Source organism: Ovis canadensis, chromosome 18 (assembly GCF_042477335.2).
Source record: "Ovis canadensis isolate MfBH-ARS-UI-01 breed Bighorn chromosome 18, ARS-UI_OviCan_v2, whole genome shotgun sequence".
In the NCBI taxonomy this organism is placed as follows: Eukaryota; Metazoa; Chordata; class Mammalia; order Artiodactyla; family Bovidae; genus Ovis; species Ovis canadensis.
Window position 1 is genome coordinate 41360137 of NC_091262.1, and position 27724 is coordinate 41387860.

A 27724-nucleotide genomic window follows, 5' to 3' on the forward strand; every position below is an offset into this window, starting at 1 on the left:
GAATACTGGAGTGGGTAGCCTTTCCTTTCTCCAGGGGATCTTCCCAACCCAGGGATTGAACCCAGGTCTCCCACATTACAGGCGGATTCTTTACCAGCTGAGCCACAAGGGAATGAAGTAAAGGCTAAAGGCAAATGGCACAGAAGAGACTAGAGGTAAAGAAGGGCTTCCTAGGTGGCTGCCTATGAGTGGAGGAGATGCAAGAGACACGGAGATATGGGTTCAATCCCTGGGTCAGGAAGTTCCCCCGGAGGAGGAAGTGGTAACCCACTCCAATATTCTTGCCTGGGAAATCCCATGGACACAGAAGCCTGGTGGGCTACAGTCCATGGGGTCGCAGTGTCGAACACAACTTAACAACTCAACAACAACAACAATCACCATGCCCATATATGGCTTTATCTCATCATTTCAGAAAAAATTGCTTGCACACAAATGTAAATACTAAAAGAATTTAAAATGTACAATCCCCTTAATATCCTTTCATTAATTAAGAAGAAACAAAATGAGGGATATATGTACAAAGATGGCTGAAATACGTTGTTGTACAGCAGAAGCTAACAATATTGTGAAGTAAGTATACTCCAACAGTAAAATTTTAAAAAATAATTAAAAGAATAAAATAAAAATATATGATGTCTGTGTTGGAAAAGAAGAGACAAAAATGGTTAGCCATCATAGAGTGATCTTGGATATTCAATCAGGGAAAAGCGGAGGAGAATCAAGAGCAGCACAGATGGCAGTTTTAAAAGAGAAATCTAAGACCAGCACTCACAGATTTAGCCTTTCAAAAGACAGAACTTCTGATGTAAACAGTCGATCTACACACTGAAAGGGCACACTGTATATAAGGAAACTGTCCTAATATAATTGACACCACGATATAGACTCATAATATTATTAAGTTTTAAAGATAAAAGAGAATTATTTGAATATGTTAGCTACAAAGAAAGTCAGGCTGGTAACATACTTCTTGGCAGCCAAATTCAATGCCTGAAGACACAGGGGGCCACATTTACAAGATACTGAAAGAAATAAAGAGGTGTGAGCTGAGAAATGTTTATACCCATCTAGGCTAGACTGCAAGGAGATCCAACCAGTCCATTCTAAAGATCAGTCCTGGGTGTTCTTTGTTGGTTTTTTTTTTTTGAAAAGCAATTTTTATTGAAGAATTTGGAGGGAAGGTCTCATAATAGTAAAAATACTAAAGTTGAGTATTAAAAAACGCCTTGGTGTAGCGCAGCGTCTGGCCAGGAGGCACACAGGACGCATCGATGGCCCCTGCAGAGGGCGCCGGGCAGGGCCGGGGCGACAGCGGGAGTGAATCTTCCAGAAGGACAAGTGCTACCAGGGGGAGCCATCGGGGAGACGGTCCCAGTGGGAAAAAATATGGAACGCGTCACGAATTTGCATGTCATCCTTGCGCAGGGGCCATGCTAATCTTCTCTGTATCGTTCCAATACAGATACATGTTTAGTATATGTGCTGCCGAAGCGAGCACCTGGGTGTTCTTTGGAAGGAATGATGCTGAAGCTGAAACTCCAGTACTCTGGCCACCTCATGGGAAGAGTTGACTCATTGGAAAAGACTTTGATGCTGGGAGGGATTGGGGGCAGGAGGAGAAGGGGACGACAGAGGATGAGATGGCTGAATGGCATCACCGACTCTATGGACATGAGTTTGAGTGAACTCTGGGAGTTGGTGATGGACAGGGAGGCCTGGCGTGCTGTGATTCATGGGGTCGCAAAGAGTCAGACATGACTGAGCGACTGAACTGAACTGAACTGAGGCTATTTCTTCATGGATAAAGGCTACGGACGTATCATTTAAAAACATGTATGAGTTCTGGAAATACTAATCAAATGGATGGATCTTTCATGAGAAGATTACTAGAAGATGAGTTCCAGTGGGTCAAGAAGGAATGGAGTTTTGGTAAAAGGCAGTTGAAGCAAAGGGTGCATCCAACCACAGGGGCCAGAATGGGCAATGCACCCATGTCCCCACAAGGGGGAAGCAGACGGCCAGGCATAGTCTGTGAACAGCATGAACGAAAAGGATGTAAAATTGACACACATGAAAAACAGCTTTCATGCAGAAACAAAAGCCGGATGCTTTTGAATTGTGGTGCTGGAGAAGACTTTTGAGAGTCCCTTGAACTGGCAAGGAGATCAAATCACTGAATTCTAAAGGAAATCAACCCTGAATATTCTTTGGAAGGACTGATGCTAAAGGACTCATTGGCCAATACTCTGGCCACCTGATGCATACAGCAGACTCATTGGAAAAGACCCTGATGCTGGGAAAGATTGAGGGTAGGAGGAAAAAGGGATGACAGAGGATGAGATGGTTGGATGGCATCACCAACTCAATGGACATAGTTTGCAAACTCTAGGAGATGGTGAAGGACATGAAGGATATGGGCATGCTGCAGTCCATGGGGTCACAAAGAGTAGGACACGATTTCATGACTGAACAAGAAACAAAAGGAAGTTAGAAGACATAATGAAAGAGCATATTTCATTTATAATGTTAATTAAAGCAAAAGTATTGAGAAGTGAACTTGAGATGTGTGAAACACATATATGGGAAAATTATACTATCGCCAAAAGGCACACAAGTAGACCCTCACACACTATGTCCTAAATGTGGAAGACTGTACTTATTGTTTCTTCCTAAGCTCATTTGTAGATTTAACATGATCCCATAAGAAATAGAAGCACTTTTTTTTCTTCTTGCAGTCAGACAAGCTGATTTTAATGTTCACTTGGAAAATTAAATGAGAAGCTCTATACGGTAAAAGACGCTTCTCTAGTGGCTCAGATGGTAAAGAATCTGCCTACAATGAGAAGACCCAGGTTCAATTCCTGGGTCGGGAAGATCCCTAAAGGGAATGGCTATTCACTCCAATGTTCTTGCCTGGAGAATCCCATGGACAGAGGAGCCTGGTGGGTCCATGGGGTATCAAAGAGTCAGACACAACTGAGTGACTAACACTTTCACTTTCATACTGTAAAAAAGAAAACAGAAAGATAAAAGTGTCAATAGTACATACACTATGAATTTCAGACACAAGAGATCAAATTGACAGTATTATGAGAAACATTGGCCACAGAGACAAAGGGTGAGGGGTTCAGAACAACCCCCAGGGACACGGGCACGTGAGGCTGGACTCTAGACTTGACTCCATTCACTATTGCCACCTGCTCCCCTCCCATCACTGCCTGAGCTGCCACTCCCTTTATGTCCTAGCCTGGCATTCTGGTCTGACCCACCAGATCAGGTGCTAATTCCTTGAGGACTGGGGGACTCAGGGTGGGAGGTGCTGGTTGCCAGGGAGCGGTGTCTTTGGTGACAGGCATGGGGCACCTGCTCTCACTCTTGGTGGCACGACTCTTCCCACCAGATCTGAGATAGAAGGAGGGCATGGAGGCCTGTCCCCACCCACTGAACCCATCCTGCAAGGTTCAGGGACTGACTCAGTCTACTCCAGAGGTGAAGACTGGCAGTCTGCAGGTTACAAGTGACCCACAGGTGGGTTTTGTTCAGCCAACACATTGTCAACATTTGTTAATCAGGCCTTTCTGCTTAAAATCCAGATTTCTGGTTCCTTTTTACATAAAGTCAGAAGAGCTGGTGGTGCTGGGCCTGCCTGCCCGGCAGTGGCTCCCCTGAGGTCAGACCTCTAGTCTCTCAGGCAGCCCTGATCCCTTCACATGTCTGCCTGGCCCTGGAGCACCAAGCCCTTCCAATGATACTTAATTCCTTTTCAGCCAACCAAGACTGAGGACAATGCTGGGCCATCATCTCTGGACCTCCCATCTCTCACAGTGTCTTTAAACGTTAACTGTGAGGGACTTCCCAGGCAGTCCAGTGGTTAAGATTCTGCACTCCCACTTCACGGGCTGTGGGTTTGATCCCTGGTTGGGGAACTAAGATCCTGCATGCTGAGCAGCATGGCCAAGAAAAAAAGAAAACCAAAAAGTGCATGTGGCATCCTGGAAGCTTGAAAGTCCACTGGGCTTTGCTCTTTCTAGCCCAATGTGGCTGGAGCATCTAGTGCAGGAGGGGATGGGTAATCAAGACCAGAGAGGTAGACTGAAGCAAGAGCAGGCCAGGACCACACAGGTCTTGTTAAGGTGTTTGCACCTGGGGCTTGATCCTGAGGCAGTGGATGACCTTGGAGAGTTTTAACGGAAATAGAAGAAAGATGGTGTTGGCTACAAAGATCTCCCCAGACCACTAAGGAGTGGGGTTTAGCTTCGGCTAGTACACCCAGAGGGAGGAGAAAAGAAGACAGGAGTACCAGGGTCTTCAGAGTGCTCATCTCAGCCATGTCCATGGTGACAGTGGAAGACGCTACAGTTTCCCTCAAGGCAATTTTCTTATTACAATTTCAAGAGTGTTTGGATTGCAGACACACTTCAACCCTGGCTTCACCTTCTTCTTCTGAATACAGACAGGCAAACTGAGAATTGGAGGGAAGAGAGGAGGAAATGCTGGACTGGGATGCAGTGAAGCAGAGGGGTCCCAACCATGCCACCAGGCCAACTGGTGCAACCTTGGCCACCCATCCTCCACCCTCTAACTCTAGGGGTCCCCAGGCCCAATATCCAGTGAAAATCAAGTTGTGCATTTCCTTTTTGTAATAAAGAAAGCTTTCCTCCTTACACTCAGTGAGACTCAAGGAAGGGCAACCAGCACGTTTGTGGTAGCTTAGACGGTAAAGAATCTGCCCGCAATACAGGAAACCTGGATTCAATCCCTGGATCAATAAGATCCACTGGAGGAGGAAATGGCAACCCACTCCATTATTCTTGTCTGGAAAATCCCATGGACAGAGGGTCCTGGTGGGCTACAATCCACAAAGAATCGGACATGACTTAACGACTAGCACTTTCACTTCACTTTCCCAGGTGTTCACGAATTTCTGAGCTTCTTAGACCTCCTTAAGCCCTGCCTTATCTCAGCCTCCCCTCTCATTTCATCTTTCCCCTCCGTCTCATATTTTGTAGAAGAAGAAACAGAGGCCAGCACTATGGAGGTGACTTACATTAGAGGCTAAAGTTCCAAAGGAACTTCCTCCAAAGATTACACATAGAATTACCATGAGATCCAGCAATTCTGTTTCTGCAAAGACACCCAAAGGAACTGAAAGCAGAGAATCGACTGGATATCTGTACACCACATTCAGAGCAGCATGATTCACAGGAATCAAAAGATGGAAGCAGGGGGACTTCCCTGGTGGTCCAGTAGCTAAGACTACATGCTGACAATGCAGGGGGCCTGGGTTCAACCCCTGGTCAGGGAACTAGATCTGACATGCCAAAACAAAGATGGAAGATCTTGTGTTCCTCGACTAAGACCTGGCACAGCCAGATAAGTTGTGATGGTTTTAGTTGCTCAGTCGTGTCCAACTCTTTGTGACCCGATGGACTGTAGCCTGCCAGACTCCTCTATCCATGGAATTCTCCAAGCAAGAATCCTGGAGTGAGTTGCCATTTACTTCTCCAGGGGCTCTTCCCAACCCAGGGATTGAATTCAGGTCTCCTGCATTGCAGGCGGGTTCTTTACCGCTGAACCACCAGGGAAGCCCCGGGTGCAGCCAAATAAATAAATATTTAAAAAGTAGAATGGTGGTTACCAGGGGCAGAGGGGGAATAGGGAGGTGTTTAATGTTTAAGAATCCACCTGAAATGCAGGAGACCTGAGTTCTTCCCTGGGTTGGGAAGATGCCCTGGAGAAGGGAACAGCTACCCACTCCAATATTCTGGCCTGGAGAAGTCCATGAAATGTATAATCCATGGGTTCGCAAAGAGCTGGACATGACTGAGCAACTTTCATTTTTTCAATGATTTTAAAATATTTTGTATTCAAAATGTTAAAACAAGACATGTACCTCAGAGTTTTGGTGTGGTGGTGGGGTCGCCAGGAGGCCCCTGCCTCTTTCTTTGATAGATGCTATGCAGAAAAAGGGAGTGAGGGTTCTTTGTGGGTTTCTGTGGTCAGAGAAGAGGTTGTATTAAGGGAAAGTTGAAGGAAAAACTGTAGTCAGATAAATGAAGAGGGGTCTGGAATTCATGGGGTGCATAGCCTGTTCACAAGAGGGTTTAGAAAGCTGTGAGGACAAGAATAAAGCCTGGAGGGACAGCTGGGGGCTGTTTGGACTTCAAACACCAAGGTAAGGACTTTGGGATGTGTCCTCTTTAACCGTTTGTTGAGCATCAGTTCATCATTCAGCCTGTCTATGCAATTCTCACAGGAAACCGATGGGAAGGTAGTCTTATTCTCCCCATTTTGCAGCTGAGCAAACTAAGGATTTTTTGAACAGGTGAACGACAGGAGAAAATCCTTTAAATTCTGTGCTCAGTCTCTCAGTCGTGTTTGACTCTTTGTGACCCCATGGTCTACAGCCCATCAGGCTCCTCTGTCCATGGAATTCTCCAGGCAAGGATACTGGAGTGGGTTGCCATTTCCTTCTCCAGGGGATATTCCCCACCCAAGGAGTGAACCTGCAGGTGGCGCTTGTCCTGCATTGCAGGTGGACTCATGTATATTCAATAACAGCACCTAACTGTCACCTAATAACAATTAAGTGACAAAAAATTGCACAAGTAAGACAGGTACAGAACCCCAACATCGGTATCATGTAGTGTTATTCACGGTCGCCTCTTTCAGCAGCAGGCAGAGCTCCATTATCTCAAAAAGCCAGAGGCTGACCTCTCAGCCTGCCCAGTGTCACCCACTTCATCCCTTTTCCGCAGGACCCTGGTGAAGGGAGGCGCAGGACCCCACAGATGGCCGTCAGTCCCACCAAATAAAATGGCAATGAGCTTGCTGAATAATGAAACATCCAGAGGCAGACTGCATGACCTACCCCCTTTCTGGCCAGATTGCTGGCCCTGAAGCTTACCTGTGCAGAAGCTGCTCAAAATGCTATTGACAAGGGGCTTCAGAAGCTGCTGTTTCTCTCTGGCCATTCCCAAGCCCACATCGTTGCAGTCCTATATTGCCTATAGACTTCTGCATCTGGGCTTTTCCCCTACTTTTGTTTGGGTTAGGCAAAGCCTCACTTTCCCTCGCCCTGACAATAATGCAAAATCAAATCTAGGCTGTAATTAGAGATACCAAGGGAACATTTAATGCAAAGATGGGCACAATAAAGGACAGAAATGGTATGCACCTAACAGAAGCAAAAGATATTAAGCAAAGGTGGCAAGAATACACAGAAGAACTACATTAAAAAGATCTTTATGACACAGATAACCACAATGGTGTGATAACTCACCTAGAGCCAGACATCCTGGAATGCGAAGTCAATGGGCCTTAGGAAGCATCATTACGAACAAAGTTAGTGGAGGTGATGGAATTCCAGTTGAGCTATTTCAAATCCTAAAAGATGATGCTGTGAAAGTGCTGCACTCAATATGCCAGAAAACTTGGAAAACTCAGCAGTGGCCACAGGACTGGAAAAGGTCAGTTTTCATTTCAGTCTCAAAGAAGGGCAATGCCAAAGAATGTTCAAACAATTGCACTCATCTCACAGCTAGCAAAGTAATGCTCAAAATTCTCTAAGCTAGGCTTCAACAGTACATGAACCGTGAATTTCCAGATGTTCAAGCCGGATTTAGGAAAGGCAGAGGAACCAGAGATCAAATTGCCAACATCTGCTGGATCATCAAAAAAGCAAGATAATTCCAGAAAAAACATCTACTTCTGTTTTACTGATTACGCCAAAGCCTTTGACTGTGTACATCACAACATACTCTGGAAAATTCTTCAAGAGATGGGAATACCAGACCACCTTATCTACCTCCTGAGATCTGTATGCAGGTTAAGAAGCAACAGTTAGAACCAGACATGGAACAATGGACTGGTTCCAAATTGGGAAAGGAGCATGTCAAGGCTGTATATTGTCACCCTGCTTATTTGGCTTATATGCAGAGTACATCATGCGAAATGCTGGGCTGGATGAAGCACAAGCTGGAATTAAGATTCAGTTCAGTTTAGTTGCTCAGTCGTGTCCAACTCTTTGCAACCCCGTGAATTGCAGCACACCAGGCCTCCCTGTCCATCACCAACTCCCGGAGTTCACTCAAACTCATGTCCATCAAGTCAGTGATGCCATCCAGACATCTCATCCTCTGTCGTCCCCTTCTCCTCCTGTCCCCAATCCCTCCCAGCATCAGAGTCTTTTCCAATGAGTCAACTCTTCGCATGAGGTGGAGTTTCAGCCTCAGCATCAGTCCTTCGAATGAACACCCAGGACTGATCTCCTTTAGGATGGACTGGTTGGATCTCCTTGCAGTCAAAGGGACTCTCAAGAGTCTTCTCCAACACCACAGTTCAAAAGCATCAATTCTTCAGCGCTCAGCTTTCTTCACAGTCCAACTCTCACATCCATACATGACCACTGGAAAAACCATAGCCTTGACTAGATGGACCTTTTTCGGCAAAGTACTATCTCTGCTTTTGAATATGCTATCTAGGTTGGTCATAACTTTCCTTCCAAGGAGTAAGCATCTTTTAATTTCATGGCTGCAATCACCATCTGCAGTGATTTTGGAGCCAAAAAAAAAAAAAAAGTCTGACACTGTTTCCACTGTTTCCCCATCTATTTCCCATGAAGTGATGGGACAAGATGCCATGATCTTAGTTTTCTGAATGTTGAGCTTTAAGTCAAGTTTTTCATTCTCCTCTTTCACTTTCATTAAGAGACTTTTTAGTTCCTCTTCACCATAAGGGTGGTGTCATCTGCACATATCTGAGGTTATTGATATTGCTGGGAGAAATATCAATAATCTCAGATATCCAGTTGATATCACCCTTTTGGCAGAAAGTGAAGAGGAACTAAAGAGCCTCTAATGAAAGTGAAAGAGGAGAGTGGAAAAGCTGGCTTAAAACTCAACATTCAAAAAACGAAGATCATGGCATCCAGTCCCATCACTTCATGGCAACTAGATGGGGAGACAATGGAAACAGTGACAGACTTTCTTTTCTTGGGCTTCAAAATCACTGCAGATGAAATTAAAAGACGCTTGCTCCTTGGAAGAAAAGTTATGACCAACCTAGACAGCATATTAAAAAGCAGAGATGTTATTTTGTCAACAATAGTCCTTATAGTCAAAGCTGTGGTTTGTCCAGTAGACATGTATGGATGTGAGAGTTGGACTATATAAAGAAAGCTGAGCAATGAAGAACTGATGCTTTTGAACTGTGGTGTTGGAGAAGACTCTTGAGAGTCCCTTTGACTGCAAGGAGAGCCAACCAGTCCATCCTAAAGGAAATCAGTCCTGAATATTCAATGGAAGGACTGATGTTGCCACCTGATGCAAAGAACTGACTCATTGGAAAAGACCCCGATGCTGGGAAACATTGAAGACAGGAGGAGAAGGGGACTAGAGAGGATGAGATGGTTGGATGGCATCACTGACTCCATGGACATGAGTCTGAGCAAGCTCTGGGAGTTGACGATGGACTGGGAAGCCTGGTGTGCTGCTGTCCGTGGGGGTCACAGAGTCGGACAGGACTGAGCGACTGAAGGGAATTGAAGTGAAAAACGCAGGCGCCTCGGGGGCGGGGGTGGGGGTTGGGCATTGGCATTAAGGGTGGAGAAGTGGGGAGGCCTCCGACCCTGCCTCGCCTCGCGGTACCCCTCAAGGGCGTGGGAACTACCAATCCCGGCGTGCCCCGGTTGGCGCGGGCGCAGGGGCCCGTGGGCGGCGGGCAGCCGTTGGCTGGACCAGCGGTTGCCTGGGTTGCGGAGATGGGCTCTGCGGGCGGTGGCAAATCCAGCCTAGTATGTAAAGTTGGCGGTGCCTGATGGCGCCTCTGACAGGAAGCTGGGTGGGGTAGAAAGTAGAGGGCTGTAGTTGAGGCAGGTGGGAGAAGGAGGGAGGCGGCGGCGAATCACTTATAAATGACTCCGAAGCAGGACCTGGAGACTAAATTCCAGGAGGGTGAGTCTGAGCCCCTGGGGAAAGGCATCTAACGGCGCCGGGATGGCGGGGGTCGCGACCTGGGGACCCGGTGGGCAGGACTTTGTGCGGGGGAAGCGCATCGCGGCGGGGTATTTCTGTGCGTCGTGAGGATAAAAATATTTTGGGAGGCGGAAGCGTTAGGCAGGCGTTACAGTGGTAGAGGGAGCACTTGCCCCGCGGCACAGCCTTGGTACCGTGACTGCCGTTGAGAGGAAGAGGGCGCGGAGAAGGTAACCTGCTGTAGGGTGGCGGCGGCGGCGGCTGTTTCGGGCGCCGTGCGGGGCTCTCCCGTCCGCGTGGGCGTTCGAAGGTTGGCGCTCCGGGGCAGCCGGAGCCGGGAGGTGGGGTACCTCGCGGAGAGCAGGAGCTTTGCCCCTCGGGGTGGGAGAACTGTGTTTTAAGATGGCCGCCCCATCACAGGCGCCGGCGCCTGGGTTCCCGGCTCGCGGCTGCACACGCGGCTTTAGGGCAGAGGAGTGCCTCCTCCTTCCCCCGCCTCGGAGCGGGAACTCGTTCTTCCGCAGTGGCCGGCGGGGAGGTGGGTGGGGACAGGAGGAAAAAGCGCGAGCATCCGACTCGGCTTTGTGTCGCCCGAAGGTATCCTTTTGCCTTCCGAAAACCCGAGTACCAAGGTCCTATGGGAACGTGAGCGCGCTCTCGGCGCGCTGTGGATTGTAAAACAATAACTGAAAACTGCCTTAATATGTTTTCATTTTGAAGTCCCGTTGCCTTGATGTCAGCCTTTTAAGTACGGTAGTGGTTTGGCTAATTGCGGTAATATTTGATCAACAGTGATTTGAAAGTTGAGTTTTTACTGTCTCTGATCAACGTGTAGGCTGACTGTAGAGAGCTTGATTTCCAGGGGAAGACAAGCGCTGTGATTTTCACAATTACTACCATCTATTAATTTACGTTGAAGTGGAGACTTAACAGTAAACTTAAGTGGAAGTAAAGTTTTGTAAGGCTAGCAACTTTAAAATTCTCCTTCATTATTATTGTTAGTACCATGGATGTCAAGATGTCTGCAAAAAATTGTAGGGATTTTCAAACTTTAATGTGCGTTAGAATTACTTTTAGTCATATACACAAAACCCAAGTGTATTGTAACTATGGAATATTTAAGAGGTTGACAAGTTTGTTTTCCCCGTAACTGACTCTTAATACCTGCTTTCTCCCACTCGGAGAAGCTATGTGACTACTTCGGTGGATAGCTTTTTTAAAACCAGATGTTTTAGAGCAAGGATTCTTGATGTAGGGTGTTTATAATTCAGAACACCCCTTGAACTTGGACGGGAGAAAGTTTTTTTTCTATTTTCTAACTAAAGTTTGTAGTTCAGTTATGACTAGGTTTCCTCCCCCACAAAAAAGCAAAACAACCCTCCCACAGCAGTATTAGCTATATGTTTTCACATCCCAGCATAAAGCTGTGGGAGATACATTCAGGTGTAATGTATGCTGTTCCTTGTTTCATAATTGTGGTAGTTCGTGGATCAGCAGCTAAATGTTTGTTGTAGCAATTAAGGAGCTCATAGAATACCACAACACATGATATTCTAAATGCCTTTATAACTCTTTCAATACAGTTGGTTTCTTTTGTAGTACTGTTTTACATGTTTGTACAAAAATTCTGGGTAAATGCCCAAAGACAACCAGACTGTGAAGGATCCATGGCACAAAAAATTAATCCTCACTGTAGGACATCAAAGGAAAATGATGCAGATTTGGGATAGTTAAGGATATCTTTCTGGAGGAAGTGCTTTACCTCTAAACTGGCTGAATGATAGTGGGAGAGGAGATAGAGTAAAGGGGTATCCTTACTGCAGCAGTGAATTAGAGAAGAGGGCTGCAGAGGATGAGATGATTAGATAGCATCACAGACTTCAGTGGACATGAATTTGAGCAAAGTCTAGGAAACAGTGAAGAACAGGGAAGCCTGGCGGTGCTGCAACCCATGGGGTCGCAAAGTTAGTTAGTTCCTTTCTCGTAAGGAGAAAGGAATATTCTTTTGGAACTAACAATTTTATGAAAACACTGAAGAAGAATTGAGCTTCTGTAATGGTGAAAATATGCATATAACTTAAACAAGCAGGGTGACAATATACAGCCTTGATGTACTCCTTTTCCTATTTGGAACCAGTCTGTTGTTCCATGTCCAATTCTAACTGGTGCTTCCTGACTTGCATACAGATTTCTCAAGAGGCAGGTCAGGTGGTCTGGTATTCCCATCTCTCTCAGAATTTTCCACAGTTTCTTGTGATCCACACAGTCAGAGGCTTTGGCATAGTCAATAAAGCAGAAATATATGTTTTTCTGGAACTCTCTTGCTTTTTTGATGATCCAGTGGATGTTGGCAATTTGATCTCTGGTTCCTCTGCCTTTTCCAAAACCAGCTTGAACATCAGGAAGTTCACGGTTCACGTATTGCTGAAGCCTGGCTTGGAGAATTTTGAGCATTACTTTACTAGCATGTGAGATGAGTGCAATTGTGCGGTAGTTTGAGCATTCTTTGGCATTGCCTTTCTTTGGGATTGGAATGAAAACTGACCTTTTCCAGTCCTGTGGCCACTGCTGAGTTTTCCAAATTTGCTGGCATATTGAGTGCAGCACTTTGAGTACATCATGAGAAACGCTGGGCTGCAAGAAGCACAAGCTGGAATCAAGATTGCAGGGAGAAATATCAATGACCTCAGATATGCAGATGACACCCTTATGGCGGAAAGTGAAGAGGAACTAAAAAGCCTCTTGATGAAAGTGAAAGAGGAGAGTGAAAAAGTTGGCTTAAAGCTCAACATTCAGAGAACGAAGATCATGGCATCTGGTCCCATTACTTCATGGGAAATAGATGGGGAACCAGTGGAAACAGTGTCAGAGACATTACTTTGCTGACTAAGGTCCGTCTAGTCAAGGCTATGGTTTTTCCTGTGGTCATGTATGGATGTGAGAGTTAGACTGTGAAGAAGGCTGAGCACCGAAGAACTGATGCTTTTGAACTGTGGTGTTGGAGAAGACTCTTGAGAGTCCCTTGGACTGCAAGGAGATCCAGCCAGTCCATTCTGAAGGCGATCAGCCCTGGGATTTCTTTGGAAGGAATGATGCTAAAGCTGAAGCTCCAGTACTTTGGCCACCCCATGCGAAGAGTTGACTCATTGGAAAAGACTCTGATGCTGGGAGGGATTGGGGGCAGGAGGAGAAGGGGACGACCCAGGATGAGATGGCTGGATGGCATCACTGACTCGATGGACGTGAATCTGAGTGAACTCTGGGAGTTGGTGATGGACAAGGAGGCCTGGTGTGCTGCGATTCAAGGGGTTGCAAAGAGTCTGACACAACTGAGTGACTGAACTGAACTGAAAGCTTTTTTCATGATTCTTTTTTAAACTTCAAGGTTTCTCTTGTTAAACAATAGTACAACATATTTAAGCATGGAATCAAGATTGCTGGGAGAAATCTCAATAACCTCAGATACGCAGATGACACCAGCCTTCTGGCAGAAAATGAAGAAGAACTAAAGAGCCTCTTGATGAAAGTGAAAGAGGAAGGTGAAAAAGTTGGCTTAAAACTCAGCATTCAAAAAACTAAGATCATGGCATCCAGGCCCATCACTTCATGGCAAATAGATGGGGAAACAATGGAAACAGTGACAGACTTTATTTTGAGGGGCTGCAAAATCACTGCAGATGGTGACTGCAGCCGTGAAATTAAAAGATGCTTACTCCTTGGAAGAAAAGCTATGACCAATCTAGACAGCATATTCAAAAGCAGAGACATTACTTTGTCAACAAAGGTCCATCTAGTCCAAGCTATGGTTTTTCCTAGTAGTCATGTATGGATGTAAGAGTTGGACTATAAAGAAAACTGAGTGCCGAATAATTCATGCTTTCAAACTGTGGTGTTGCAGAAGACTCCCTTGGACTGCAGGATCAAACCAGTCAGTCCTAAAGGAAATCAGTCCTGAACATTCATTGGAAGGACTGATGCTGAAGCACCAATACTTCGCCCACCTGATGCAAAAAACTGACTCATTGAAAACGACCCTGATGCTGGGAAAGATTGAAGTGAAGGGGACGACAGAGGATGAGTTGGTTGGATGGCATTACAGACTCGATGGACATGAGTTTGAGCAAGCTCTGGGAGTTGGTGATGGACTGGAAAGCCTGGTGTGCTATAGTCCATGGGGTCACAAGGAGTCGGACAGGACTGAGCGACTGAACTGACTGACTGATAATTTGCTGAGTAAGCACTGAGTAGTTACATTAAAGATAAAACTAACATTTAAAATGAGTACATTTAACTTTTATTTGTTGGATTATCTGACAAAGTTTGAATCTTGGAAGGTTCCTTTTCTGTGTATTGATGTTATGTTTAGGTAATAAAAACTGATTTTACATTTAGCCAGAGATAAATGGGATGATGCTTTAATAGTCTTAGTATTTTGTTTCTGTTAACGTTTAGCACAGATATTTGAGACGTGTCAACTATATTTGACAGTTGTAGTTTTTTTTTTAAATAAGCGGTATAATAAACAGTGTAATATTGAGTTAAAGGCAATTTCTATGTGTGTTCTTGGTGAATAGTTTTTGTCTGTGAAAAACAGCCTTAATTGTAAAGTGTCAATGTTGCTAACCATTTTACTTATTTTGAATACATAATAGATGTATGTTTTTAAAGTTCTAAAATGACTGAAATTGGATTCATGGAGATAGTCAAGAACTTTATGTGTGTGTACATATATCTTAATGGTATAATACCAATACAGTTTATAAATGCATTTTAAGTCCTATCAATGGTTTATGACGTTAAAAGTTGTTTCTGTTGTTGCCAGCTCCTGGCAGGCTCTACTAAACTGGTAACTTTTTCTGCTCTGGTGGCAGAAACATACTGGGTAACAATTTTAAATAGGGATTGGAATAACTTAAACTATGTGGTTCTCTTGGTTTGCCTCTGATAAAAACTTTTAAAATCCCAAACCAGATGGTCATCACTTTTTCATGGTTAATGACTTCCTCTATTAATTTAGTTTAATTTGTTTGGCTGCTTTTAAGAACATGGAGCTTCCCAGGTGGTGCTAGTGGTAAAGAGCCTGCCTGCCACTGTAGGAGATATAAGAGACGTGGTTCGATCCCTGTGTTGGGAAGACCCCCTGGAGAACTGCATGACAACCCACTCCAGTATTTTTGTCTGGAGAATTCCATGGACCGAGGAGCCTAGCCGGCTGTGATCCATAGGGTCACAAAGAGTCGGACACGACTGAAACGACAGCCCACAAGAAGAACACAAGATGTTTTTCATCTGTCACTTTGCTGGTTGCTGATAATCTGCAGCAGAATAGTTTATTGACTTGTGTAAACTAATGAACTTTTAAAATAACGTGGTATAAGTATTTTTCTTTAACTGAATTTGTTTTTGCATTGTAGCTTTTTAACTAGTTGGACTTTGAGAAAGCATAACTACACCTTTTGTTAGCTATTCTTGGATAGCTTATCTAGCCCATTGATTTAAAGGTTTAGGGTGAGCTTTTGTGCTTATGGTGCTTCAGATTTGTTGGACTAACTCCCAACAAGTGACTTTATGACTGTTCGGCAGTATGACTTTGAATACTTAAGTGGTGTAAAGGCTTAAATGATGTTCTTTTCAAGAGGCTCATTAGGCTTATTTTGGCCACTAAAGAGTTTCCGTGTAGAGCTTGTCTTTGAAAGATAACTGTACTCAGGTAGTCTTTTTTTTTTTTTTTCTTCAGTATTTCTGAGTTATTTTTTTCTTTTTTATTTCAGTTTGTAAAGGTTGCCATAAAGGATAAACAAGTGAAATACTTTTTACATTTCAGTGGTTGGAATAAAAAGTACTAGATTTTTTAAAGCAATTTTTATTTATAATTTACAAGGAGACTTTGTGTTATAAAATGATAGAAGCATATGCTTCTTAGTTCTTGCACAGTTGTGGTGTAAATATATATTGGAGCAAAGCTGAACCATTTGTAGTTTGATGAAAATATTATAGAAACTAGGGTATACAGCTGTTTTGTTTTACATTCTTTGGCATGTTTCTTGTGTTCTGGTATAATATGTAATCGTTTTTCAGTTCAGTTGCTCAGTTGTGTCCGACCCTTTGCGACCCCATGGACTGTACCATGTCAGGTTTCCCTGTCTATCACCAACTCCCGGAGGTTGCTCAGACTCATGACTATTAAGTTGTTGCTGCTAAGTCACTTCAGTCGTGTCCGACTCTGTGCGGCCCCATAGACGGCAGCCCACCAGGCTCCTCCGTTCTGGGATTCTCCAGGCAAGCACACTGGAGTGGATTGCCATTTCCTTCTCCAATGCATGAAAGTGAAAAGTGAAAGTGAAGTTGCTCAGTCTTATCAGACTCTTAGCAACCCCATGGACTGTAGCCCACCAGGCTCCTCCATCCATGGGACTTTCCAGGCAAGAGTACTGGAGTGGGGTGCCATCGCCTTCTCCAATAAGTTAGCCCAGCCATTTTCTGGTTTTGATACATTTTATGACAGCTGGAGTTTTTTGCCTTAATACAAACTTTAGTGACTAAAAATGGTATTTCAAGCAGTTTATACTCAAACCTCAATGGGTTTTTCTACCAAGAAAGGGGGGAAAGATTTTAAAATTGCCTAATTTGTTTGACAGACATATTGACCAACTCAGGTTTTGAACTCTGGAAGCATAATTAAATACTAACAAAGTGAATTCACATGGTTGACTCTTAGCATATGGTTTAACACAGGTACAGAAATTTAATCCCAGACCTAATTTTCCAGTCAAAAGAGCTATTTTTAAAAGAAAGCAGTGGTGTATCGATGTTGCTGGGTGTCGACAGTGGTTGTAGACTGGACATATTCTACAATATTCAGCTTGTGTAGCTCTTTGTTCATGATGGGTCTTTCTTCTTGGGGCCCACAAATAACACATCTGATAATTTACTCATTTTTGGCGTTTGTAATTGAATAGCCTGTAACATTTACTGTGAGAGATTTTTATGTATATGTATGGCTGAGTCCTCTGCTGTTCACCTGAAACTATCACAGCATTGTTAATCAGCTATACCCCAATACAAAAGAAAAGTTTAAAGTTGGAAAAAGAAATGTTGTGTAGTTTTCCCCGGGTTGGTCTGTCAAAGTCTTAGAAAAATCCATTATTTGGAAACTAGGAAACCTGTTCGCTGAGCCAATGCCTGTGTTTAGCAGTGATGGATTTCTTAACCCACCCACCCCACCCCCACTGGGCAGCAAGGGTGCACGTTGCTCCAATGAAACGCGGTTTGTGTTCTTGGGTCTTCCAGTGTGATGATGGGCCGTGTGTTCTGATATCTGTGCATGTCACCCAGAGCCGGTGACAGCTATGGGGTAGGGAATTAGGAGGTCCAGGAAGCCGCCAGCAGCTGCTGGCCAGCAAGGGCCTCCTCCTGAGAGGGGCACATTGAGGCCTGCTCTTTGCTTCTTGCCAGCCAGCCGCTATGGCGAGGATGGAGCAAGACCAGAAATAATGTGCATGAAGGTCTGTTACAGTAGAGTGCCTGCTAAGTGTCAGTCGTGTGTTGTGTGTGTGTGTGTCCCAGCTTGCCTGCCAGGCCTACACACCAGGATCTACCTTGGATCTCTAGCTAGAGAGTGAGTTCTGATGCTGCCCACCTGGCCTGACTGCTCGATCGTGAGTCCCTGAGGTAGTCCTGACCTCAGCCCGCCTGGACGTGCCTTTTTCTGTGTCCGTGTGCAGCAAAGATTCTACCTGTGACCTTTCCCTGCTCTTCAGGGGGCAGACAGGAGGGAGCTGGTGTGTGGCAGGGTGGACGGTGCCGTCTGCTCTTGAGGGAATGTCCCTGCGCTGCAACTCTTCAGAGCAGGAGCCCCTCCAGACAGAGCTCTTGATTGTGTGTCTCCTTTGGACTTTCACAGTTTTTGGCTTGTCAGTTAATTGTGTTTCCTCAAGGAATAGTTTTCTTCTTGATCACAAGCTGGTCAGTGCTTAATCAGCAGTGAGAAAGGTGCAGCTTCAATGGCTGTGACACGCCACAGTCAGAGGCAGAGACATCTCTCACTTGCGTTGACTTAATGAGGGAGCTGCCCTGGGGGCTCCTGGATATGGCAATGTTCACCCTACTCCCAGCTTTGGGGACCCTGCCTTAACTCTGCATGTGTTGCTCTTTCATCTATTATGAGATGACTTGTCTGATAATGAAAAAAGGGGTGCCCGGCACTTTAATGGCAGCCCCTAGCATTCCCTCCCAGCCCTCTCATCTGTGAGGTCTCTGCAGTGCTAGTGCTGGGGTGGGTGCCTTCTCTTTAGTTACCCCAGAGCCCCTTTGCCAGGGGCTCCATCCAACCATCCATTCATTCATCTATCCACCCACCCATCCACCCATCCAGCTGTCTGTCCATCCAACCATCCATCCATCCATCCATCAATCCACCCATCTACTCACTCAGCCATTCATCCATCTAGCCATCCACTCATCCAAACAACCATCCACACATCCATTCAACCATCCATCCAACCATCTTTCCACCCTTCATCCATCCATCCATCAGTCTAGCACCTGTCCATCCACCCAACCATCCATCCATCCTAGAGCTCGGGCCAGAAGAGCCTCCAGGCAGAGGGGCCAGGCTGAAGTGGGGGTACCTGGTATGGGGGTGGGGGCCAAATGTCTGGTGGTGGGATAATGTGCTTTGGGCAGGCCAGAGCCAGAGATGGTGGGTCCTGACTCTCAGGGGCTTGAGCATCCTTGGAGATGTGAGGGCGTCTTGGTGTGGTTGGGGCAGAACAGGTGGGGTGACGCACACTGCCCAGTGACATATCTAGGAAGTGTTTCTGAACCCCACTTACTGAAGAAGACTGACTTTTCCTCCTTTGTTGAAGATTAATTGTCCATAGATGTATGGGTTTATTTTGGGTCTCTCTATTCTGTTTCATTTATCCAACTGTCTAATTTTGTGCCAGTACCATGCTGTTTTGATTACTGTAGCTTTGCAGTATTGTTTGAAGTCTGGGAGAGTTAATGCCCATTGCTTAACTCTCTGGCATAATGATTGCACTTAGGCATCATACAGTTTTATTTATTTATATTTGGCTGCCCTGGGTCTTATTCCTTCACACAGACTTTCTTTTTTTTTTTTTTCTTCCATCTTTTTTTTTTTTTTTAGTTTTTTATTTTTTAAATTTTAAAATCTTTAATTCTTACATGCGTTCCCAAACATGAACCCCCCACCCACCTCCCACCCCATAACATCTCTCTGGGTCATCCCCATGCACCAGCCCCAAGCATGCTGCATCCTGCATCAGACATAGACTGGCGATTCAATTCTTACATGATAGTATACATGTTAGAATGTCATTCTCCACACAGACTTTCTCTTGTGTTAAGTGGGGGCTACTCTTTGTTGTGATGCATGGGCTTCTCATTGCAATGATTTCTCTTTCTGTGGAGCACAGACTCTAGAGCATGGGCTCAGTGGTAGTGGCGCACGGCCTAGTTGCCCCACAGCATGTGAAATCTTCTCAGAGCAGGGATTAAACCCATGTGCTCTGGGTCAGCAGGCACATTCTTAGCCACTGAGCCACCAGGGAAATCTCAGTAAATTCTTTTAAACACTCTTGATTATGTGGACATTGATATTGCCATCTGGTATAGGTAGCAGCTAGTATTTGTGTAAAAGCTTTTCTTCGACTAGGACAGGCAGCCTTTACATTGGGATTTCTTAGCTAGGAAAAAATGTCTTGGAAATGAATATATTAAAACTATGGAGAAACCGATGATCCTGTAGATCTATGCTGGTGATTCAGAACCCCTGAAAATGCTGCAATAGAGAGAGGGGGCCAGTGAGATCCTCTAGCCTCGTCTATTGCACACGAAGAGCTTCAGTAACTTGTTCTGGGCCTCCTGGCTGACTGGTAGCAAAACACATTCGGAGTTTAGCAGATACCGCCAACAGTCTCAAGGTGGTGTACTAATTCACTCCAACCAGTAGTATATGATGGTCCTGGCTTTTCTATATCACCAACACTGATCAGGGGTTAATATCCAAAATATACAAAGAACTTACAGAACTCAATGTTAAGAAAACAACCTGACTGAAAAATGGACAGAGGACCTGAATAGACACTTTTCCAAGGAAGACATACAGATTGTCAACAGGCGCATGAAAAGATGCTTATTTAACATCACAGTCAAATGGGAAATGAAAATCAAAACCACAATGAGATAATCACCTCACAACTGTCAGAATGGCTGTTGTTAAAGACAAGAGATAACAGGTATTGGTGAGGATACTGGGAAAAGGGAAGTCTTGTGCATTGTTGGTGGGGATATAAATTGGAGTAACCACCATGGAAAAGTTGAGGATCCCTCAGAAGATTAAAAATAGAACGACGAAGGACTTCCCTGGTCTTCCAGGGGTTAAGAATCTGCCTTGCAATTCAGGGGATGTGGGTTTGATCCCTGGTCAGGAAACTGAGATCCCATATGCCACAACTGAAAGATCCTGCATGCTGCAATGAAGATCCCACAGCACTAAGACCCAGTGCAGCCAAATTAAAAAAAAGAAAAACACAAACTTCCAGTTACAAAATAAATGAGTTACAGGTATGAAATGGACAGTGTATAGAATGTCAGTAATTATGTAATACCTTTGTATGGTGATATATTGTAGCTAGACTTATTCTGGTGATCAGTTTGAAATGTATAGAAATATGTTCACAAATATTCACTATGTTCTCTAGCAAGAATTAACATAGTGTTATGAGTCAATTATATTTCAAGAACAAACTCATAGGAAAACAGATTAGGGTTTTAGCTTACCAGAGTCTGGGGTGGGGAGAAAGGAGAATTGGATGAAGGCAGTCAAAAGGTTTTATGTCAGTTTTGAAAGTTGTTTAATTTGATTCTTAATTTATTTTTGGCTGCCCTGGGTCTTCGTTGCTTTGTGGGGTTTCTCTAGTTGCAGTGGGTAGGAGCTACTCTCTAGTTGCAGTGTACAGACTTCTCACTGCAGTGGCTTCTCTTGAAAAGCACCGGCTCTTGCAAAGCACGGACTCCAAGGCACATGGGCTCAGTAGTTGTGGTGCACAGACTTAGTTGCCCCATGGCATGTGCAATCCTCCCAGAGCAGGGACTGACCCCATGTCCCCTGTATTGGCAGCCAGATTCTTAACCACTGGACCACCAGGGAAGTCCAGATTAATTAGTTTTAAGATAAATAAGTAATAAGAATATAACATACAACATGATGGAGAAGGCAACGGCAACCACTCCAGTACTCTTGCCTGGAAAAATCCCGTGGATGGAGGAGCCTGGTAGGCTGCAGTCCATGGGGTCGCGAAATCGGACACGACTGAGTGACTTCACTTTCACTTTTCACTTTCATGCATTGGAGAAGGAAATGGCAACCCACTCCAGTGTTCTTGCCTGGAGAATCCCAGGGACGGGGGACCCTGGTGGGCTGCCATCTATGGGGCTGCACAGAGTCGGACACGACTGAAGTGACTTAGCAGTAGCAGTGGCATACAACATGATAAACATAGCATGACTGTATGTTATTTATGAAAGTTGTTAAGAGATTAATACTGAGTTCTCATCATAAGAAAAGTAATTTTTTGTTTCTTTAATATTTTTTTACCTATATGAGATGATGGATGTTTACTAAACATGTTATACACTTCATGATGTATATAAATCAAATCATTGTGCTGTATACCTTAAACTTACACAGTGCCGTATATCAATTATAGTGTAATAAAACTGGAAGGGAAAAAAGAATATCAAATTCATAATAAACTCCCAGCTGTTTTATAGGCGCTGACATTTTTGTCAGTGTTTTCTTTAAGAAAAGCATTTAAAATTCTGTATTATACTGCTGTAGGTAGAACCATTGAAGTTCAGATTCTGAGTGTTATTCAAAATATTGAATTTCCACAGTATAACATGATACTTTGCTTTGCCAGTGTTGTTTTGTTGGAGGGGGAAGGATAGGGGAGTAGTAAAAGATGAGTTAAGTTGAATGCTGTTTCCAATTTTTTTATGCTTGACCACACTAAGAAACTAGTTTTGGTTTCTGTAAATACTGTTTTTAGACTGCAGACAGTGGCTTCTGTAGCTGGCTTCTCTTGCTTTTTAGTGAGGTCCTGGCAGAGGAGTCTATGGTATGTCTCCAGAAAGCCCTGAGTCACCTTTGGGAAATATGGGAGTTGATTGGGATTCATGTTAACAAAGAAAGATTGGCCATTTGTTAAATACTGAAGCTGGGTGATTTCATTGCATTCCAATAGTCTGCTTTTGATTGTTTGAAAACTTCTATAATAGGTTAACCAAAAACAGAAACAACAAACCTTTGCTCGAGTTTTTTTTACTGAGCTTCCTCTCACTCCCTCCCCTTTAGTTAGATCAAATCTCAGCTGCACAGAAAGGAAGAAGCTGCGATTCGCAGATGAGTGACACATACATCCTCCAGATCACAGGGACTTGAGTCCCTTCTGTCGTAAGTTTGCTAGCCTCTTGAGTCTGGCCCCAAGGTTTCTGTGAGTTGCCCATTCCATCCAGAGTAACTTTCACTCCAGCTTCGGTGATCTTGTCATCTGTTGCCTCCTCCAGCAGATGCCACACCTGTGCCCTCTAATGCAGCTCACCCTCATCCAGTATGATGTGAAAGTCCTTCATGGTGTCAGGAACTAGGACTGACTGGGGATAGGGCACCAGGGAGTCCTCTGACCCCTGCCCAGTGAATCCCTATTCCCTTGTCCAACCTCCCAGCTTGGGCTGGGGCAGTGGGGGACCAGGGAGGAGAGAATGACAGTATCCCCAACACCTCAGTGCCAGTGGATTAGGATCTGAGACTCTGACCGTATAGAGTAGGGACCGGTAAACCTGCATGAAGTGTAGGCCACCTTAATGGCAAATATAAAAGGCAGGGCTTTCTGCCATTGTGGATTGACTGGTAGGTTGGGCTTCCCAGGTATAGTTAGTGGAAAAGAACCTGCCTGCCAGTGCAGGAGACATAAGAGACATGGGATGGATCCTTGTGTTGGGAAGATCGCTGGAGGAGGGCATTGCAACTCACTCCGGTATTCTTGCCTGGAGAATTGCCATGGACAGAGGAGCCTGGTGGGCTACAGTCCATAGGGTCGCAAAGAATAGGACACGACGGAAGTGGCTGAGCACACACATCAGGTTTCCCAGCCATTTCTTCATTCACTCAACCAATATTGAAATCTATGTTGGGGGAATTCCCTGGAGGTCCAGTGGTTAGGACTCCATGCTTCCATTGCAGGGGACATGGGTTAAATCCCTGGTCAGGGAAGTAAGATCCCACTTGCCATTCAGCTAAAAAAAAAAAATTCTTAAAAATGGGAAAAAAATCAAACACAACTATGTTGGGGGTGGAACTACAGCAATGAAACAGGTCTCCTGCCCTTTTGGGATCTACTTTCTAATGGGGCAAGGAAGGTGATGATGAATTATGCATTACTAGTATATTTCAAATACTGGGAAAAACTAATCTAGGTGTGGTGATAGTTAAGACCATGAAGGGAGCTGTTTTAGACTAGGGTGATTAGGGAAGGCCTATGAAAGTAACATTTGATCTGAGACCTGAGTGGTAAGGACACAGCCAAGTGAAAATTTGGGGACAACAAACTAGTAAGTAGAAAAGCCTGAGATCAGCATTTATAAGAAAGTGAAAGTGAAGTTGCTCAGTCGTGTCCGACTCTGTGCAACCCCATGGACTGCAGCCTCCCAGGCTCCTCCATCCATGGGATTTTCCAGGCAAGAGTACTGGAGTGGGGTGCCATTGCCTTCTCCAGGGGATCTTCCTGACTCAGGGATTGAACCCAGGTCTCCCACATTGCAGGCGGACACTTTACCCTCTAAGCCACCAGGGAAGCTGGAGAGCAAAAGATTTAAGCTAGTGAGCATTAGGATGGTAGGGGATGAGGTAAATAGAAAACATCCAAGGTAGGAGTAAATGCTTCTATTTCTTTGTAGTTCCCTAGGAAAGGGCAAGTCAAATGATGCGCAGGAATTAGAAATGCCTATTTAAGCAGTCAAATAGCATCTTGCTGCTCTAAGGTTCTAATGGCAGATTACGTTCTAACATCGTAAAAATACCATTGTTTTTATTGTAAGTTACATGAAAGTGACAGAGTGGTGAGAACACAGGCCATGTGTGGCTACTGCTCTGTTACCAGAACCTGAATTCCTTTGACTGGCATGTTACACGGCCTTGCCAACTTATATTGAGCAAATGCTCCAGTTAACAGCAGTCAGTGATAGTATAATTGCTATCAATGACATTTGAAATAGCAACAAGATGCATGAACAGACTATCAATGACAGGTTTGGGATACCAGTGTTTTCATTAGAAAAGCATTCTGTATATATCTAATGCATATATATTAAATTCTGACTAGCCCATTTTTGCTGGTAAATTGTTAAAATGAGACATTGTTGAGAACTGTCATTGGACTCTTATGTTGCCTGAATATGCCTCTATTTGTCTTTTGATAGATCACTTTCTGGTGATTATATTCATTAAGTATTTCTAAAAGAAACAGTAAATTAACAGAAATTATGCCAGGATTCCTGAAATTTTAGAAGCCTTAAATTAAGAGTGAGACCTGGGTTCAAGTCTCAGTGCTGTCATGCAATCAGAGTTGCATGGCTGTGGGTATATCCAAAAACCCTTGAGACTGAATTTATAAAAGTAATCTGTTATCTGTTCTGCCTAGAGCCTTGTAAAAATCTGATAAAAACTGTAAAATATGATTCTGCTTAAGCTTTTGGAAGTGGCAGGAGGTTATGCTGAGAGCCTGTAAAGCTTGTGCCTGCCCTGTATTTTTTGTGTTTGGACAGACCCCCACACCCCAATCTTTTTCAGAGCCCCAGCAATTAAAAGAGGATCAGCTTTATACTGGGTGTTTGCTGCTGCTAAGTTGCTTTAGTCGTGTCAGACTCTGTGCAGCCCCATCGATGGCAGCCCACCAGGCTCCTCCATCCCTGGGATTCTCCAGGCAAGAACACTGGAGTGGGTGGCCATTTCCTTCTCCAGTGCATGAAAGTGAAAAGTGAAAGTGAAGTCGCTCAGTCGTGTCTGACTCTTAGCGAACCCATAGACTGCAGCCTACGAGGCTCCTCCATCATTGGGATTTTCCAGGCAAGAGTAGTGGAGTGGGTTGCCATTGCCTTCTCTGATACTGGGTGTTTCAGTTCAGTTCAGGTCAGTCACTCAGTCGTGTCCAACTCTTTGAGACCCCATGAATTGCAGCACGCCAGGCCTCCCTGTTCATCACCAACTCCCGGAGTTCACTCAAACTCATGTCCATCAAGTCAGTGATGCCATCCAGCCATCCTATCCTCTGTTGTCCCCTTCTCCTCCTGTCCCCAGTCCCTCCCAGCATTAGGGTCTTTTCCAATGAGTCAACTCTTCGCATGAGGTAGCCAAAGTATTGGAGTTTCAGCTTCAGCATCAGTCCTTCCAATGAACACCCAGGACTGATCTCCCTTAGAATGGGCTGGTTGGATCTCCTTGCAGTCAAAGGGACTCAAGAGTCTTCGCCAACACCACAGTTCAAAAGCATCAATTCTTCGGCACTCATCCTTCTTCACAGTCAACTCTCACATCCATACATGACCACTGGAAAAACCATAGCCATGACTAGATGGACCTTTGTTGGCAAAGTAATGTCTCTGCTTTGGAATATGCTATCTAGGTTGGTCATAAATTTTCTTCCAAAGAGTAAGCGTCTTTTAATTTCATGGCTGCAATCACCATCTGCAGTGATTTTGGAGCCCCCGAAAATAAGGTCTGACACTGTTTCCACTGTTTCCCCATCTATTTGCCATGAAGTGATGGGAACAGATGCCATGATCTTCGTTTTCTGAATGTTGAGCTTTAAGCCAACTTTTTCACTCTCCTCTTTCACTTTCGTCAAGAGGCTTTTTAGTTTCTCTTCACTTTCTGTCATAAGGGTGGTGTCATCTGCATATCTGAGGTTATTGATATTTCTCCCGGCAATCTTGATTCCAGCTTGTGTTTCTTCAAGCCCAGCGTTTCTCATGATGTACTCTGCATATAAGTGAAATAAGCAGGGTGACAATATACAGCCTTGACGTACTCCTTTTCCTATTTGGAACCAGTCTGTTGTTCCATGTCCAGTTCTAACTGTTGCTTCCTGACGTGCATGTAGGTTTCTCAAGAGGCAGGTCAGGTGGTCTGGTATTCCCATCTCTTTCAGAATTTTCCACAGTTTATTGTGATCCATACAGTCAAAGGCTTTGGCATAGTCAATAAAGCAGAAATAGATGTTTTTCTGGAACTCTCTTGCTTTTTTGATGATCCAGTGGATGTTGGCAATTTGGTCTCTGGTTCCTCTGCCTTTTCTAAAGCCAGCTTGAACATCTGGAAGTTCACGGTTCACGTATTACTGAAGCCTGGCTTGGAGAATTTTGAGCATTACTTTACTAGTGTGTGAGATGAGTGCAGTTGTGAAGTAGTTTGAGCATTCTTTGGCATTGCCTTTCTTTGGGATTTAGGGGGGCCTAATATCCAGTTTTTAGGTGTCAAAGTCCTTCACTGAGCAGGGCTGATAAGTACAGAGCCCTTTTTTGGTGATTCCTCTGGCCACATCTCTCTCCCTACATTTAGGCACTCTGTGCCTCTTCCCTTCCCTTCCCAGGTAAACTCTCCCAGTCCCACAGAGTACAAATTAACACAGACTGCTATGTTACATTTTGCTTCATTTTGCACATAATGAAGATAACTGATTGACTAAGCAGTTCCAGAACTGTGTGTTCATTAATCAAAAAGAATGCTTCCCTGGTGGCTCAGATGGTAAAACAAAAAGAGGTGATCTCCTCCCAAACATATTGCAGGTATCATGGAAACATGTAACAACACGTGCAGTATGGGTTGGTTTCAACACACAGCGCAAGGGAGAAGGGTGAGTCCTGAGGATCCATGTGGATCAGAGCAGGGGCTGTGCTCCAGTAGGCTGGACTCTACCTGGCTGGTCACTGCCCCACTCCCAGGCACATCTGCTCTGTGAAGTCCTCTGCCTTTTGTCAGATTCAAACCGTTCATCCAACATTTCATGCTCATCGTTTCCCCTGCTTCCCAGGTGGATAATCCATACACAGAAACCCAGGCAGACCAAATATACTTGCCTGATTGTGTGTCACATGGCATGTCTCTGACTCAGATTCTGTACTGGAAGTTCCCGTTGCTGTTGCTGTTGAAGAACTCTCGTCTCCTCTGCACAACTGTTGCTGAAGATCTGGTCCCCTGTCTTCAGCTCTTCCAACCTCTGGCGCCCCCACAGCCGCTGGTGGGGTGACCTAGAGCAACAGCAACAGGCATAAAGCTCTTCTCCCCTCCTCCAGGCCCTGGACTCCTTTATTCATTTCCTTCTGTCTCCTTGATCATTGAGTGTTCAGTTGTATAGCTTTCAAAGCTGTGCTGTGACCATGGCCTTTGGATGAGGCTTCATCCCTGGGCATCAGTAAAGAGCCCCAGTATAGACTGGCCTACAGAAAGTAGTTTGGAGCAATCCCTAGGGCCTGGGAACTACCGGAGCAGGCGGGCAAGCCCGATTTTCTTGAGAACTTTTTGAACCTACTTCAGTTTCTATTCAAATGTGGGTACAAACTTGCTTTTTAAAACCCTTTGGATCACTATGGTGCTGATATCACAGCTTTCACCCAATCTGGGAACTGACCAAGACTGCATATTCCCTGTGTAAATACCTATGAAA

The 27724-nt window shown here is 44.7% G+C and overlaps 2 long non-coding RNA genes and 2 pseudogenes across 2 annotated transcripts in view; 2 read left to right on the forward strand and 2 right to left on the reverse strand.

Annotated features, from left to right (window-relative positions):
* Positions 1-1383: 1383 nt before the first annotated feature.
* LOC138424057 (U6 spliceosomal RNA) lies at positions 1384-1484 on the reverse strand (annotated as a pseudogene).
* An 8363-nt stretch (positions 1485-9847) lies between these two features.
* LOC138423293 (uncharacterized) overlaps positions 9848-27724 on the forward strand; it is a 150961-nt gene continuing 133084 nt past the window's right edge. Inside the window, exon 1 of the long non-coding RNA XR_011250215.1 lies at positions 9848-9956. This is a non-coding gene — a long non-coding RNA (uncharacterized lncRNA). The remainder of the gene's footprint in view (positions 9957-27724) is intronic.
* The window catches only part of LOC138423292 (uncharacterized), a 33425-nt gene continuing 15801 nt past the window's right edge, over positions 10101-27724 (forward strand). Inside the window, exon 1 of the long non-coding RNA XR_011250214.1 lies at positions 10101-10207. This is a non-coding gene — a long non-coding RNA (uncharacterized lncRNA). The remainder of the gene's footprint in view (positions 10208-27724) is intronic.
* Positions 25818-27699, reverse strand: LOC138423725 (neugrin-like; annotated as a pseudogene).